We start from the raw sequence: 17187 nt of genomic DNA, 5'->3' as shown, positions 1-17187 counted from the left end.
CCCTGATAAGCAAGCGACCCCCAGGTCCCAATACCAACCAAGCATCCACCAAGGATCTGAGCATGCGTGGCTGTATTTCTTTCCAGCGTGAAAACATATCCCTTGTAACACAAGGTACACAAAGGGATACATTAAAGATCAAAACGCAGGATGGAGACCTTGAGTGCTGGAACTGCAATAACAATAACACCCTGAATGTGTGGGTCAGCGTGACTGTATTTTATCTTGCTTTGCCCCTGGCACCATTTCCCTTGCCGTCCAGATGCCTGCCACAATGATTTAATATTCAGGCTTAGCATGTTTATTTTAGATAGGAACAATGAATTAATGTGTGGCCCGACCTTCACAGCGAGGATGAGGCCTGCTGACCCACGTGGATCCAGACTCACGGGAACAAACTAACCAATTAAAGCCTGCCATCCCCTATGGAGCAGCTCATTTGTAGGGTGCCTCCAATCAGTGGCACCCATTAGTACTGTATATTGTGATACGTGTGGGGTTTTTAAGCGCCTGTTTGTAACTTAATAGACCAGAGCGCTCTTGAGCAGCAGAGTCCCTTGCTGATATTTGTGTTCTATAAATTAAACCTTGTTATCCTTGCAACGCTATCTCCTGGCCTATTTCCCTAGCGTGTTGTCTTTATTCTGGAGTGTATGTTAAAAGGGTTTTGCTTTCAATTGCCTGCCCATGGCCATGCCAATCCCTATGGCATTCCTACCCAGTTTCTGCCCCTTCCTGCCCAAAACACTTCCTCATGGGAACTCTTTGATTTGCTCTAATCAAGCCTTACCACAAAACTGTGCCTCGACGTGCCTGCCAGTGTTTTATCAAAGCATTCTTCTGAGAGTTAATGACTTATTTGGAGCTGTAAATCTGCTTTTTGTATAATGAAATGTCAAGCAGGTCTGCCTTCAGCCACTCAATTGATCAGCACTTTGCATACCCTTCACCAAAGTCTTTTTTAAAACATGCATTGTCAAAGCCTACAGTTATGTCTTGTGTATAAGTATTAGGCATTTGCCAGGCACTCCTATTAAATGCACAGATACTTGTGCCATTTTGCACCTACTCCCATCAATGGCCGGTTAATACCAATACGGCTGAGCCTGGCAAGTGCCTTTCCCATGCCTACATAAAGCCCAAACTGTTGGCTTTGCCAATGCTTGTTTATATTCATGTGCAGAATAAGAACGAGCAGTGTAGCCACCACAGCTTCAGATTTCATAAAACGACGACAGATATTGTTCAGAGGTGCTCTAGTCTACCCACATAGAGGAATTATGATTGTCCTTTGTGTGCTTCACCATTGCTCTTGCTACATTTTGGAGATGGAACAAATGAGCGGTGGACAAGTGGACATGATGCACATCACTTAGTGAATGATCGGTACATTGCAGATTCACAGATGAGGCAGACAAGCATGGCATTTTGTGTCATAGTACAAACAGCAGTTTTGCTTCCTTGTGTAAATTCATCTCCTGATGAGCATCCACAAGCATGTTTGATGAACTGTCACGTTATTGCGAACACACAGCTCATCTTCGCTGTAACGTTGCATGAAGTGATACAGTATTCACATGTTGGCATAAATGTGGTGAATAATGGACTGCCTTCCTTTTCTAGATCATCAAACTCCCCTCCTTTACTGTCAGTCCTATGTTACTTTCCACAGTCTTCTGACCACCGTTGATGTCAATTTTGTTGTCATCAGCAGCGCCATCAGTACTGATCATTTCGGACTTCTCTTTCAATGAAAAGCATAACACATTTTGTAGCCTTTAGTCTAATTGAATATCAAAAGCATACCAGGATATAGACAGTAGACAAATGCAGTTAAGTAATTACAATTTGAAACATTTACTGAGACACCTAACTGTGTTTTCTGGAGAAACATTTCCCGGTGGAGCTCAAAACTGGAAGCTCTAATTGACAAAGACATAAATAATTGATTTTTGTTCCACTGCAGCTTTCAAGAAAATTGCCTTGTTAACTGTAGGGACAGAGCAAAACAATGAGGAAACACATATCAGATACGGGATGGGAGGAGATACCAAACGAAAGAAAAAGAGGGGAAATAGGAAAGCAGGAACAGTTTGCAATGTCCAGGCAGAGTATTTCTTGTTAGCTCCAAGATGACCCACCTACATACCAGGAAGTGAAGTGCACTTTGTCAACATCTAAAGAAATGATAAACTATGAAGACTCAAAGAAATCTGCACTATGTTCAGTTAAATCTCAAATTGCAATATTGCACAGCAAAGTAAAATAATTGTGACGAACAGAGGCTTTGCCAGCTACAATGTGAAAGCCCGGCCGATAGTCCCGCCTTGGACAAATGGCGGTATCGTGCCTCCCTCTGACAGAATGGACCTGCCACCCTCTATGCATAACAATAGGGCACAAAAAGACCGGGCAGGTCGCACCACGTACGCAAACCTGATTGCCTCAAAGGGAAATACAGTTCTCATATCCCACGGCGGACACAAGGTGGCATACAATCTAAGTTGCTAATAGAGGATTGGGCCCCCAACACCGGGGCGTGTGCCCTCTTTTAGGAAAACTTTTAATGGCCATTGCAACGTATTGGTCCCCGGGAAGCTGAGGGATTCCCATTGGACTGTCAACCACAAAAGATGCACCCCTACTTGCCAGTGAGACCTAATGAGAGGAGGCCCGGGAGAGCGCATTCATAGGCCCTTTCTCACCTGATGCACCCTAACGGTGCATACTTGGTTCCTACGTCTTCAAACTCTACCTGGCACCAGGAGGGTTGGGCCCCCGTTCTTGCGGCATGTGCCCTCCTTCATAGACAATCCACCAGAAAGAAGCACAAAACCCTGATCACGCTAACACCTAGGGACCTGAAGAAACAAATGTCCACCACTACACCTGTGAACGCACAGTGAAATAAGAAGTAAAGAGATCCTGGGTGGTAGCAGCCCCATAGTCACGGACTATGGGCCTCATTACAATTTTGGAGGTAGCCATGGAGCTATTAGCACCATGGCTGCCTCCAAACCGGGCTCCTTTTCCGGGTCCTGCAATGGGGACTTACCGGGTCATTCCGACATAGGAGGACCCGGTAAGTTCTCCTTGCAGGAACCATTCCCCATTCCCATTTGAGCCCCCATAGGGCTCAAAGGGAATGGGAATGGAGGTAACAACGGGCACATTAAAAATGTCCCGTTGTTACCTCCTTCTTCCACTCGCGGGACCAAGAAAGCACGCCTGGTTTTACCAGGCGTCCGATCTGGGTCCCGCGATGGGAACCCTGCAATCATCCCTGACGGAATGAGGCCCCATGACTTCCGCACAGGATCCTGAGTAAAGCGCCCGCTCCCTCACAATTACCCTCTATTGAAGCGCAAATCGCCCCATAGACAAACTCACAGAACTCTATTCCTGACAGGAGGAGGAGGTACTCTCTCCCCTACCACACTTTAGTGAGCTCAAACTTCGACCGGAGAGCTTGTCTTGAAGCCCATGTACATAAAACTGAAGCTAGCCGAGTTTGCTTACTCCCCGTATCCTTCTCCACTCAAGGCTCCCCAAGACATAAGCATGGCTACCCCAGGAACAGAAGCAGCAGCAACCAAAGGTGATATCACGGCCTTACTAAATGAGATTAAGAACATGGGAGCCAATATAGGGGGGAAATCGACAAGATCCACAATGGATGGACCAGATGGAAGAGAGAATCGATGGAGTTGAGAATAACCAAACCCCTCTAAGTACTCTCGAAACACAAATGGACCACATAATTGCAGAAATAGAACAGAGAGAGGAAGAATTCCGTCTTAAAATGGATGATTTCGAAAATCATGAGAGGCGAAACAACCTATGCTTTTTCAGCATCCCAGAACAAGATTGGGGAGTTTGAGAGGGACCTCAAGAAGACACTCCATGACATAATGAAACTTCTATTTGAAGACAAAGTGATTGATGAGCAAAAAATGGAGAGAATACACAGAGCGGGAAGACCATCAGGGGGACCCAGATTGGTCCCGGCCCGCTTCCACAATTATCAGGACAGGGCTAGAATCCGGGAAAAGGCCAAACGCAGTGGGCCGGTCGCCCTGGGCAAAGCGCGAGTCACAATTTTTCACGACTTATACTCCCTGACCTTAGGCCTAAGGCGAATGTGCATCCCTCCCACAAAATGGTTGAAGAAATGCAGAATCTGCTACAGGTGGGGCTACCCCTTCTCCCTCTCGTTTGAGAATGAAGGCAAAAAGGAATGGTTGAGGTCTGAGAGGGACATCAAGAACTGTATATCAGAACTGCTGGACAACTGTGACGAAGGAAGAGACCAGGGAGAGGAGGGACAAAGTGGAAGACAGTGGTGCATCCAGGGACCAAGAAGAAAGCACGTTAAAGGCTCGAGGAAATTTCGAAGAGGGAACACCTCACCGGAGGAGGAGGGCTGATCATTCCTCATACTGTAACATAGGCCCTCATTACGAGGTTGGTGGTAGTCATGGCGCTATTTGCGCCATGACTACCACCAATAACAGTACTGTGTCCGGTTTGGTGAGATGGGGACTTACCGTTCCAGTCATTCACCAAACCATTCCCCATTCCCATTTGAGCCCACATAGGGCTCAATGGGAATGGGGAGGTCGCAAATAATGGGCCGGCGTATGCCAAGCCCGTTATTTGCGCCCAGATCCCTTAACGGGTTCCGTCCTTCACACCAGGTCAGACCTGGCTTTAAGGAAGGGACCCGCGAAGGGACCTCGTAGTAGGGCGGTAAGGGATTACCGGCACCAGTCTCCTTACCGGTGCCCGGTATCCCTTACTGCCCCCCTCGGAATGAGGGCCATAGTTACCAAAAGTCACACACCACTCAACTGTGAAGGGGCCTCAGTGCTTATAGACACACATTATTATTAGAGGCTGGCAGGAACGTTGGTCGCACCACAGAGGTTCTCTCTTGCTACCTCGCCCATGCCTTTCAAGGGACGCTTGCCCCATAGCCTCAGGAATCTGAGGTTCCACGTGCCTTGGATGCCAGGGGAAAGATGTTTTGTCCATGATGATCGGTTGGGACACTCCCTGCCCCGTTGTTGACAGGCTCGGCTAAAGGTATGACTTTATCAACTTGGGCATCCCTCCATCGGGAAGAAGAGCAGGTCATAGTGGCTGAACTCGTTTGGGAAACATATGTTCATTGCAGGCGTTACTGTTTATGTTCTGGAAGGGGGGGAGATGGAAACTGGGGGCTCAAATGTTATTGTGATTTTTCTAATCAGGGGGCTGTGAGGTAACAGCCTCCGACAGTTGTCCGGCACTAGCCCAGTGAACTCAACTGGGTTTGATCGGACGCCAACAGGGGAGGAAGGGATGTGGAGAAGGGAAAGGGGGCTAAAGGGGGCTAGGGTGGGAAGGTGAAAGGGCAGGAACAGAATCCCTGTTATGTGACAGAATAGTGAAGGTGCCAATGATTCACTGTGCGCTTGGTTGCTGACCAAAGCTGAGGGGTCACTTGACAAACATTATGAGAAATGGCGGTTAATTTAGATGCACAGAGAAGAGGTCTCCTCAGGGTGGGGAATCTATACACCCAAGGCCTGAACTCCCTGACCAAAAGATCCCTGGCATGCAGGGAATTCCGCAGAGCGGGAATTGACGTCATGTTCCTGCAGGAAACCAAATTTGCCAGCGGAGAAGGACACAGGATTCGTAGCATGAGAATGGGGACGGAGTACTGGGGGTCTGGCCGTCTGAGGAAGGGGAGAGTTGGGAAATTCATTAGAAAATGATTAGACTTCACACTTACGAAGATATGGGCCGATGTAGAAGGACAAGCTCTGCTTGTAGTCGGCTCTATAATAAATTTAACCATCACATTTGCTACGTTGTACTCCCTGAATTCGGGTCAGTCCTGATTCCTTACCAAGACGATTCCCAAAATTATGTTAGAAGCAATGGGACATGGGGGGACTTAAACTTATGGGCCAACACTAGGTTAGACAGGAGGGCGGGTAACCCCAGTGCAAAGGAACCAGTCGATGAGGGTCGGACAGGGGTGATGAACATGATGGAAATATACTGGTTACGAGGTGCATGGAATGTGCTCCACCCGGGGAAAACAGGATACACTTTCTATTCTGCCCCTCACAAGACATTCATCAGGATTGACTATATGTTCCTGTCCGAGGAAATAAATGATGCTGTGAAGAGCTCTGAGATTTTCCCGGTCACCTGGTCTGATCGCGACCTGGTCACGGTTGACATGCACTGGGACAACCTACCTCACAAGGAGGGATGATGGCGGTGCAGCGAATCTCTTTGGAAAGACTCTGGGCCTCATTACGACCCAGGCGGTAAGGGGTTAACGGCAGCGTTAACAGCGCCGACCCTTACCGCCTGAGTACGAGGTCCCTTAGCGCCATGGCGCTTTTAACACCTGCTTTTAGCAGGTGTTAAAATCCATGGCGCTAAGGGACCATGGAGTTAATTACGCCACCGTAATTTACGGTGGCGTAATTAACGCCTTCCCCACTCCCATTATGCCCTATGGGGCAAAAATGGGAATGGGGAAGGGTAAATGGGGATTGGGGACTTACCGCCCCGCCAAGGTCGGAATGGGGCGGTAAGTCCGCCAACCACCATGGCGTAAACGTAGTTTACGCCATGGTGGTAAAGTCACGGCCCAGGCGGTAACTTACCGCCTGGGTCGTAATGAGGCCCTCTGTCTTTAAGACGGAGATGGAACATGAGATAAACTAATATTTTAAGACCAATAATACAGGAGAGGTCTCCAAAACGACAGTGTGGGATGCGGGGAAAGCAACATGGTGGGGAATTCTAATCAGAGAGGGTGCAGCTAAAAAGAGGGAGAGAGCCCTGGTTGAAGGCAAACTTAGGAAGGAGATATGCCACGTAGATGAGGAAGCGAGGGGAACCGGGAGGGAAAGGCCGACAAGATTCTAGAGGCCAAACGGGAAAGGGAAGAGCTCCGACTCCTTGAGTAGGGGGAAATTGTCTGGAATTTGCAACTTCTGAGACAGAAGTTTTATGAAAAAGGGGACAAGGCAGATACGTTGTTAGCAGCCAGACTAAGGGAACAACATGCAGAATGAAAGGTTGTGGAAATAGAGCAGGGGGAGAGCCCCCAAACTGCAACAGGGGGAAATATCCCTGAGGCTTTTGCCACTTTTTATGAGATGTTGTACAGATCAGAGGTGGACTCCAGACAATCGAGAACGCTAGACCTCGGTCGAGATGCCAAAACTCTCAGGTGATGAATCTCTTGCATTAGATACCCCGATAACAGATCAGGAAATCAAGAGTGCAATTATGAGGCTATCTCTTGGGAAAGCCCCAGGCGAGGATGGATACACCGCTGGGTTTTACAAATCCTTCCTCTCCCCCCTTCTCCCTTTTATGGTCGAACTCTTTAATGAGATTATTGACATTGGGAAGGACCCAGACTCCTTTGTTTGAGCCCTCATCTCGGTGATCCCCAATGAAGGGCGCAATCCCAAACAATATGGTTCATACCACCCCATATTCTTGTTAAATATAGACGCAAAGATTTATACCAGAGTCCTTGCCACGAGGCTAGAGACACTCAACGCTGACCAAGTAGGATTTATTTTGGGCAGAGAGGGCACTAACACCATGCGGAAGACCATACATCTGATTAATGAGTCTCGAAAAATGCCCAACGACCCTGCCCTCCTGTCGGGTGATGCAGAAAAGGCCTTTAACAGGGTCTAATGAGGCTTTTTGATGACAGTCCTACAAAAAGTAGGAATAGGTCTGAAATTTAGGAAGAGGATCCAAGCAGTATACACGTTCCCCAAAACTCTCGTTGGTTTGGACTGGGCATGGGAACGCCACAGGGATGTCCTCTTTCAGCAATACTCTTTGCACTCTCCTTAGAGCCCGTAGTCCAGAGACTGAGGACTGATCATCAGGTGGAAGGACTCCAAATAGGGGAGAAAGAGTACAAGGTCGCCCTATATACCGATGATCTACTCCTACATATTTTTCGAACCCCACATCATCCATACCCAGAGTAGTCCATTTAATTGAAGAATATGGTGTGCTCTCAGGTTTCAAAATAAATAGAGCCAAGTCCATTGTGTCCCCCCTGCACAATCTCACACAAGAAGTTATGGAAAGTTTTACGCCATTGGGACTCACAGTGGAAAAGGTCATGTTGAAATACCTAGAATATATGTAACAAAGGACATTAACACACTATACAAGGCCAATTTCCCCCCCTTCTATCAAGATTCCACGCGGATCTGGCTAGATGGGAGAAACTTACGATATCCTGGCTGGGTAGGCTCAACGCGGTTAAAATGGTATGTCTCCCCCAATTCCTTTACCCTTTCCAGATGCTCCCTATATGAATACCGAAACACTTCTTTCATGAGGTTAAAAAAGCAATATTTAAGGGGAAGAAAGCAATGGTGGCATATGAGACCTTAACATTACCCAAAGGGAAGGGGGGGTTGGCCTTCCAGACCTGAAAAGTATTACGAGGCTGCCCAATTAAGAATTCTGATTCCTCATCTAAGAAATAGCAAGGAACCCCTATGGATCGCCCTAGGCAACCACTACTTAGCTCCAGCAAAAGTCTCTGAATGGCTTTGGGTACAAAGGAACAAACTTCTACAAAGACTAAACAACCACCCGATACTGGGGACCATATGGGAAATATGTAGGAAAAGGAATGGGATGCAAAATATCACTTTGTGGCCAACCCCTCTGAGCCACCCATGGTCCCTGGGCATCAGAGAGGACATCCCTAACTTGGAGAGATTTAGTCCTGGTATGAGTCAGGGTTGGAGAGGGTGGCCTAGCAATGGAGAGGCGGCTCCTTCATTACAATTACGGAATTGGAGGAAGCCCTGGGGCTAGGCCCCCTATCTGTCTTTCATTTCTAGCAAGTTAAAGGTATTCTGTCAATGGACAAGCAGAAGGATAGTGTCAGTAGAGGTCTCACCCCATTTGAGAAATTGTTAAACTCTAGAACAGAAATGAAAGGACTGATATCCACCATGTATAGAGAATTAATAGATGCTGGGAAGGGATCTACTATGCATTTGAAAAGGAGGTGGGAGATTGACCTTGGAGAGGAGATTGATTTCGATATGTGGGGGACGATATACAGGGCTGCCTCCAAGTTCTCGATAGCAATATAAGCTGCATGCCATCAAACTATTACATATTACATAGGTGGCAATATGACCCGCGCAGACTCTCCCAGATGTTCCAGTCAATTAGCCCATTATGTTGGCGTGAATGCAGAGAAAATGCGAATTACTGGCACATGTGGTGGAGCTGTCCCCGTATTAGAGTTTTCTGGGATGTGGTCCTGGGGTGGATCAGAGACTTCGATGGAATTCAACGGGTAGCAGAAGCCCTTCTAACTTTATTTGGTTTCGAAAGATGCGAGGATGAATGGAGAAGGTTCACAAGTCTGACTGCCCCCATTTTGTTGGCTGTCCGTGTCGCTTTGGAATGAAGTAGAAATCTAAGAGTGTACTGAGCAAGGGAGAGTGGGTTAACGTAGCCACAAATATTTGTGTAATGGAAAAGATCGCTGCTGCCCTGCGTACCAAATCCATGCAATTTGATCTAATGTGGGGGGACTTTGTAAATAGATACATGCCTCGGACTGTATGAGGTCTACAGCAAAGAGAAATGGACGTCCTCGCCTGCCCTATCATAGAAAACATCTTACATATACCACCAGAGATGACCTTCATATTTGTTCCAAAGAAGATACAAGGCAGCAACCATGCTTAATGTAATTTGTAGAATACAAACACTACGCACTAATCACAACCTTCAGAACTATTCCAACATACAGAACAAACGGGTAAACTGGGTGGGGAGGGAGAAAAACTGTTTGAAATGTTCCATGTATAAGTTGTGGGGGGGGTTGTTTAGACAAAGGTGAAATACCTTGATATGTCCCTAATATCTACTTGTATCGTTTCTTGAAATGCTGTGAAAATTTCAATAAACTTAAATTTAAAAAAATAGTTTTGTTTTCAATGCTCTTCTGAACACTGTGAAGGAAGTTTCATTTTGGAGCGTGGGAGGCAGTGCATTCCATTGTTTTGGTGCTAGTACCATGACACTTGCCTCTGCAGCTTTGGCACATTTATAGGCAGGGACTGTGAGTAATGTGCCCGTTTCGGTCTGATTGCGTTTGCAAGGTGAATTCATTCTGTCAAGTATGGGGGTGCGCGAGAGGTGAGTGAGATATGATGGGTGAAAGAAAAATTAGAGTCAAGGTAAAGTCTGAGATTGCGGGCAGTAGGGGAAATAAACAGATTTGAGGGAGGAAAGAGGATAGAGGGAGGAGGAGACGGAGGTGGAAGAACATTGGCAGGAAAGAAAAAACTTCGGTCTTTCTGGTGTTTAAGGTGAGAAAATGAGAAGTCATCCAGTGGAATGGATGTCAGGTGTGAAAGATAAGAAAGAGAGAAAGAGCTGAGTGTTATCCGCATAAAAGTGATGTGACACTCCGAAAGAAGACATAACAGGGGCAAGAACGGAGGTGTATAAAGAAAAAAGAAAAGGACCAAGAACAGACACTTGAGGGACTCTGTGATCGAGAGGGAGAGGAGGAGAGATATTGCCGCCCCAGGATACGGCGAACGTTTGGTTAGACAGATAAGAAGAAAAGAAAGATAGGACAGTACCATGAAAACCAAATGAGGAAAGAGAGTCAAGAAGCAAAGAGTGGTCCACCATGTCCAAAGCAGCGGAGAGATCAAGAAGAATAAGAACAGAAGAGTGTTTTGAGTAGTGAGCAGTAAGAAGAGAGTTAAATACAGAGGTCAAGGCGGTTTTGAGGGAGTGGCGAGGATGGAAACCAGACTGAGTGGGAGGAAGGAGAGATAGGTCACAAACAAAAGATGAAACTTGTGAATAGACGATACGTTTGAGAAGCTTAGATAGGAAGGGTAGGAGAGAATTAGGATGAAAGTTAGAGGCATGAGAAGCATTTGCTGTGGGTTTCTTGTGTGATTTGCAGTTTAAGGAGGTTTTTAGTTGAAGCGCTTAGGAGCAGGACATTGAAATAGTCCAGCTTGGCTCTGATGGTGGCTCTGGCTATGTTAAGGCAGTTTGTAGCTGAGTGGTATGGTTTTACAGCATTAATGATTTTGGTAGTAAGCACCACGGATGATGAGATTGCATTGACTTGTCGCTTCATAGAGAGGGTGGAGTACAGATATACACCCAGGGTTTTAACTCCAGCAGAGAACGTGACTACGATGACCTCAATGCTGAAAGTGCTGTATCGATTGTCTAGCTTGTTCAGGATTTCGCCGGGACCTACTAGTAGGATTTTGGTTTTGTCCCCATTGAGACATAAACCATTGGCCATTATCCAGGCCTGTATGAGGGCATAGGTCTCTTTGAGGGTGTTTGAGTCTTGTTCGTAGGTACCGGAGAGGAGGAGAATGATTTGGGTGTCGTCAGCATAGTTTGTAAAAGCTATGCTATGATCATCTAGGTCATTGAACAGGGGTAGGGTAAAGATATTTTAAAGGGTGGGGGAGGTACATGAGCCTTGTGGGACTCCACAGTGGATGGGAGAGGGTGTGGCACTGGCCTGATCTGAGAAGACTCTCATCGCTCTTCCTTCCAAAAAAGAGGTAATTCATGCTGTGGCCTCTTTGGAGAAGTGTGCTGCCTCTGTGAGGTGTCTGCACAGGATCTTGTGGTCCACCAGATCAAAGGCAGCCGACAGGTCCAGGAGGAGGAGCCTGGTGGGTTTGCCTTTGTCCATTGTTTCTAGTAGCTGTTTTTGTAGGTTAATCAATGTTAACTCAGTGCCATGGCGTGGACGGAAGCCAGATTGTCTTTTTCCCGAGATGTTTTTTATTTCTAGATAGTTCTGGATTTGTTGATATTCCGCTTTATCTAGTACTTTTAGAAGGAAGGGCGTGTTGTAATTGGCCTGTAGTTGTTGGGAGAGTCAGGGTCAAGGGATGGTTTCTTTAGCAGTGGTCGAAGCCATGATTCCTTGAGGGAGGGAGGGACGATACCAGATGAGAGTGAGGCGTTTATGAGGAATGGGACTAGCATGTCCGTGCAATCTTTAATAAGATTGGCTGTGCAAATGTCTCCCTTACAAAGCGATGGTGTGCAGCAGGGACCCCAGCCGTCCCATAGGACTGGAGGTTTCCCAAACAGCACTTTAAGATGAGTAGCAGCGCCCTTGAGATGGATGGGGATGCAGATTAATACTCTCACATCAAATCAATAATGACAACTCAATAGTTTGGCAAAGGGAGTCCGTTTAATGACAAGTACAAAAAACAGGGAGTTCATGAATAATACCAGCAATCACTCAATCTTCCTTTTCGCTTCAACTCCAATTAATTTCAGAAAAAACATAGTATTTATTCCAAAAACACATCACTACTGACGTGTAACTCTCAAAGTTTGGCATGCAACCTGATTGGTTCTAGGAAGGTAACTTTAATATAGACACTATATCTGTATATGGTAACGGGGAGAGGGAATTAGATAAATAATGTCAGGTGGGGCAACTAAGACGCTCCTTAAAATGGCTACTGTAAAATGTCACTAAAAGTGCGACGTCTCATTGGTTCTACTAACTATAGGACCCTAGATTACGTGGTTCATTATGATTGGGTTGGCATCAACCCCACTCATACTTTTCCACTTGCTTAGCAGTGTGCAGAATAGCCGACCAGGTGCAGTGAGTTCGTCTGCAGCTTCCTTCCAATTATTGCTACAATCAATCATCACTTCAGTGGTCATGTGTCAATTATTTCTTTGTGGTTGGCCTCGAGTCTTCTTCTTGTGCATAGTGGAAGTATACTTAAATAAAGTGCTCCTTGAGGTAGATTTATGTATAGGTGGTGCTTGCCGCAATCTATCTTACTACTAAGCATAAGCAAGCCTCACGATTTCTGTTCTTCTTGTGGTTACTTTGCATATGTACATGTTTAAACTAACTGAATATCTTCATCGTGCATGTGGTATAATTTCTGACATCTTGACATCACTTATTTCACTTTAGGCTCAGGATGTCATTTATTCATGATGTTTCGTCTCTTTGCATCATTCATAGGTCATCCTATTTTCTATATGTGAGTCAATCCTGGATCTTATGACATCATCATTCGCCTTCCTTCAGCATCTTTTTAGCTTCATCGGGTATTGTATTCTGACAATCGTCATTCTGTCTCATTTGTCAATATGGTTTTCTCAATGGGTACCTTACTGTCCAGTTTTTCTTAGATGTCGGTACTTCAACAGGTGCTGTTCTTCTGATAGGTACTGGACATAGCCCAAATGTGGCTCTCTGCTGGTTTATTTGTTCATCATACATCACATATTTCGGCGTGAATATTCCTGGTACTTCAAAATGGGCAGTTGGAGTGCGAATCGTGCTTGGTACCTCCTCTACAATCGTTTGATCTTTTTCATGATCAATAAGACTTCAGCCTCAGCTACATCTCTGAATGCGAATGGCTTTGGGTCTCATTTGCTCGTTGAGTCGCCGGCTCTGGGGGCACAGTGGCTTTGGGTAAGTCTCTGAATTGAGCGTTGATTTTATTCTGGAGCGTGTTTATTTTTTTCAGCATGGCCTGTTGAATATTGTGGCACCACCCTTCATCTTTCACGGTTTGTTGTGTGTTGGATGGGGGTGTGATAAGCTCATTGAATATTGCGAAGAGCTCTTTAGACTCAGATTTCGATTTGGCATTGGATAATCAGAGGTTGTATGATGAGGATCTAGCCATTGTGACAGACTTTTTGTATTGCTTAGCATATGTGCATATGTTTAATGTATTAACTACTATATCATGATTTTGCAAAGGTTTGTAAAGCAACCTGCATTGGAGAAAGGAGCGGCCATTAATATAAACTTTGTACACATCTTGATGATGCACTTTTCATTTTCAACAAATGAATACAAACAAATTATAAGCAAATACTTCTCTTATCTTGGCATTCAGAAATGTCACGGTGTAATATACACACATCATAATGTCAGTACTTTTCCAAAGACACAGTCAATGCTTTCATTGTGAAATACAATTTAGACAACATCTGCAGATCAGTGTTCAAACCCACCAAAATAAACATACAAATTAGGTAAAGGACCCAGGCAACCAAAGAAACTTTTCAGAAATCAGAATTATGTGGGACTGATCAACACACATTTGTCTATGATCAACACACATTTGCCCATGCTCACACTACGACAAAGCATAGACCTATGTACTCTGGGCTGGACAATGCCTACAGGCACTGTCCGCCCCTCTCATATTTAGTTGGAATGTGATAGTCGAGGAATGTACAAAGTCACTTCCAGGAAGGGGCAAGGCCAAGCTTGCTCCTGCCATGGGAAGCCTGATTAACTAACAAAGGCCCCATGGATCCACCCTTCTATTTTGTTAGGCCCTAGAGCTGATAGCAGCGATCATCTTATCAAGAGGAGGACATTTTAACAGGCCCGCATGTGGCCCAACAACCTGTCATATATACCTGTATCAAACGGAAGCCAGCTCCTGCCTCTCAGTATCAAGGGAAGTACATTTTCATGTCTGATTCTGCTGTTTACAGTAGGCCACTCTGCTAGCGGGACCCCTTTCATAAGGTACGAGAATGTGGTTTGCAGGTGCCAGAGAGTCTGGTGTCACCACAACTTCAAGGGGGACCTCCCGTTTAATCAGCAACAGCAGAGAGGACCATTAACCAAAGAGATTTGTTATTCGACAAGCGCAACAACATATAGGAAGATGGGTTGGAATTAGTATCACAAGGGAGTGTGGCCATAGCTTGTTCCACTGAGAGACAGATTCTGCCATTTAAGCTCTGGGGCACACCTTGTTCCTGTTTTCACCCCTTACCTTTCCTGTTGCAAAGCACTCTGGTTATGACTTCACACATAAAGGAGATTGTTGGTATAGACCCCAGGATTGGTTCATTAAGGTAGGACCAGCTTACACCAGTCACTGTGGCACACTTGGCATTAAATTAGGGTCAAGGCCCTCTCTTGGCAGATCATCTGGCAACTTCACCAGAAGTAACAAAGAAGGAATCAACCTTGGACCCTGGCCGAAGGTACAGTCTGCCTTACATCTTCCGCCAGTGAAGGAAGGCCAAGATTTCTAAAGAGGGAAGCAAGATGCCTCTCCTAAACATCTACCATGGAACCAAGGGAGATACAGAACTCAAAGGACCCACCAGCTGCTCCAGAACCAGTACCCAGCTAGCATACAGTGTGCCCTGCCAGGCTCTGCAGCATGATTCCTGGAAAGGAAGTTCCTGAATGTCTCTGTACCTACAACCAAGGACAAGACAGATCCCTGCAACACACCCCGCAGCTGTGGGCCGTCCGCCTTAAAGGACAACACAATCCCATTAAAAAAGCTGGGAGAAGAGCTTTGACAAGTATCTATCGATGTCTGTCTTAAAGAACATTTTTTTCGAGCCAGTCAAATTCCTAGAGCTGCAACTGACTGTTGCTAAGCCGCCATCGCTTAAAGACATCCGAGACGTCTCGACCAGTGTTGCAACTAACCAACTATCCACAACCTTTCAGAGATAAGACAGCTGTCTGCCCATGTTACCAAAATTGGACAACAAGGTTTAAAATGTGCTTGCTATTCCAATCTGTTTGGATCCCTTCAGGCGTATTAGAGGAGTGGGCTGATTGATGGTTTAGATACCGATATTCACAGAGCAACCACTGGTACCCCAGAAGTTGATTCATCACAAGATCTATGAGCTTTCATCTCTTTTTCTTGCTAAATGCATCTTTGCTGAATTTGTTTTGCTGGCTTTAACACTTTTTTGCCACGACAACGGTATGGGGATCCCTGCCACCCTCCCTATAATCCCTTACCCCTTCTTATTACCATACATACCACCTGTAGGTTTGTGATAAAGATTAACAGGCCGATTCATGGAATAATTAGCGCGGCGCAAGTGGCCAAAAACGTGCGAATCGCAGTGGAATAGCGAAAATCGCAGTGCAAGTGCGAAAATCGCACGAAAAGCAGCGCACATCGATTCATGGAAGTCCGTGCGCGAGAAAACCAGCGGATGTGCGATAAAAAATAGCGCGGCGCACGTTGGCGCACAGGCCATCTAACAGCGTGCGCCAGGTCACAGCGAAAATCGCACAGGCCACAGCGAAATTCGCACATAGCGCGGCGCACGCAACAAAAGTAGGCGGAACACGGGCGTAACACTCGGAATGGGGAACAACTTGCCAAAACGTGGGCGTCACGGGGGGAAGTACAGGGCACAAGTGCGCGGAACGCCCACACGCTCGCCTACAACACGTATTCATGGAATAGAATAGGCCAAAAAAGCGCACGCTCAAACCAGCGCACAGGTACAAACACGACCGCCACAAGAAAGCAGGCGGTAGCGTCTCTGCGGCTGTAAGAAATGTGCGCCTAAAGGTGCGCCAACAAATAGCACCTATATACTGCCATGATGAATGTCCTATACTGTGGCCCTCCAGGACAAATGACGTGCAAAGGGGTACCCACAAACACGGACACCCGCTGACAAAAAATACGTGTGCGTGTATACCGGGGTGCGCGGGAATTTCTACACGCAATTTCAGCAGGTTACGTGTATTTCAGGGGTGCGCGGGAAGTTCCACACGCGATTACAGCAGGGTACGTGTATTTCAGGGGTGCGCGGGAAGTTCCACACGCGATTGGCCCAGTGCGAGCAGGGTACGTGTATTTCAGGGGTGCGCAGGAAGTTACACACGCGATTACAGCAGGGTAAGTGGATTTCAGGGGTGCGCGGGAAGTTCCACACGCGATTGGCCCAGTGCGAGCAGGGTACATGTATTTCAGGGGTGCGCGGGAAGCTACACACGCGATTTCAGCAGGGTACGTGTATTTCAGGGGTGCGCGGGAAGTTCCACACGCGATTGGCCCAGTGCGAGCAGGGTACGTGTATTTCAGGGGTGCGCGGGAAGTTACACACGCGATTTCAGCAGGGTACGTGTATTTCAGGGGTGCGCGGGAAGTTCCACACGCGATTTCAGCAGGGTACGTGTATTTCAGGGGTGCGCGGGAAGTTACACACGCGATTGGGCCAGTGCGAGCAGGGTACGTGTATTTCAGGGGTGCGCGGGAAGTTACACACGCGATTTCAGCAGGGTACGTGTATTTCAGGGGTGCGCGGGAAGTTCCACAC

The sequence above is a fragment of the Ambystoma mexicanum genome, chromosome 11, assembly GCF_040938575.1.
Source record: "Ambystoma mexicanum isolate Mex_15411 chromosome 11, UKY_AmexF1_1, whole genome shotgun sequence".
Classification (NCBI taxonomy): domain Eukaryota; kingdom Metazoa; phylum Chordata; class Amphibia; order Caudata; family Ambystomatidae; genus Ambystoma; species Ambystoma mexicanum.
Note: the sequence above shows the minus strand (reverse complement) of the source record.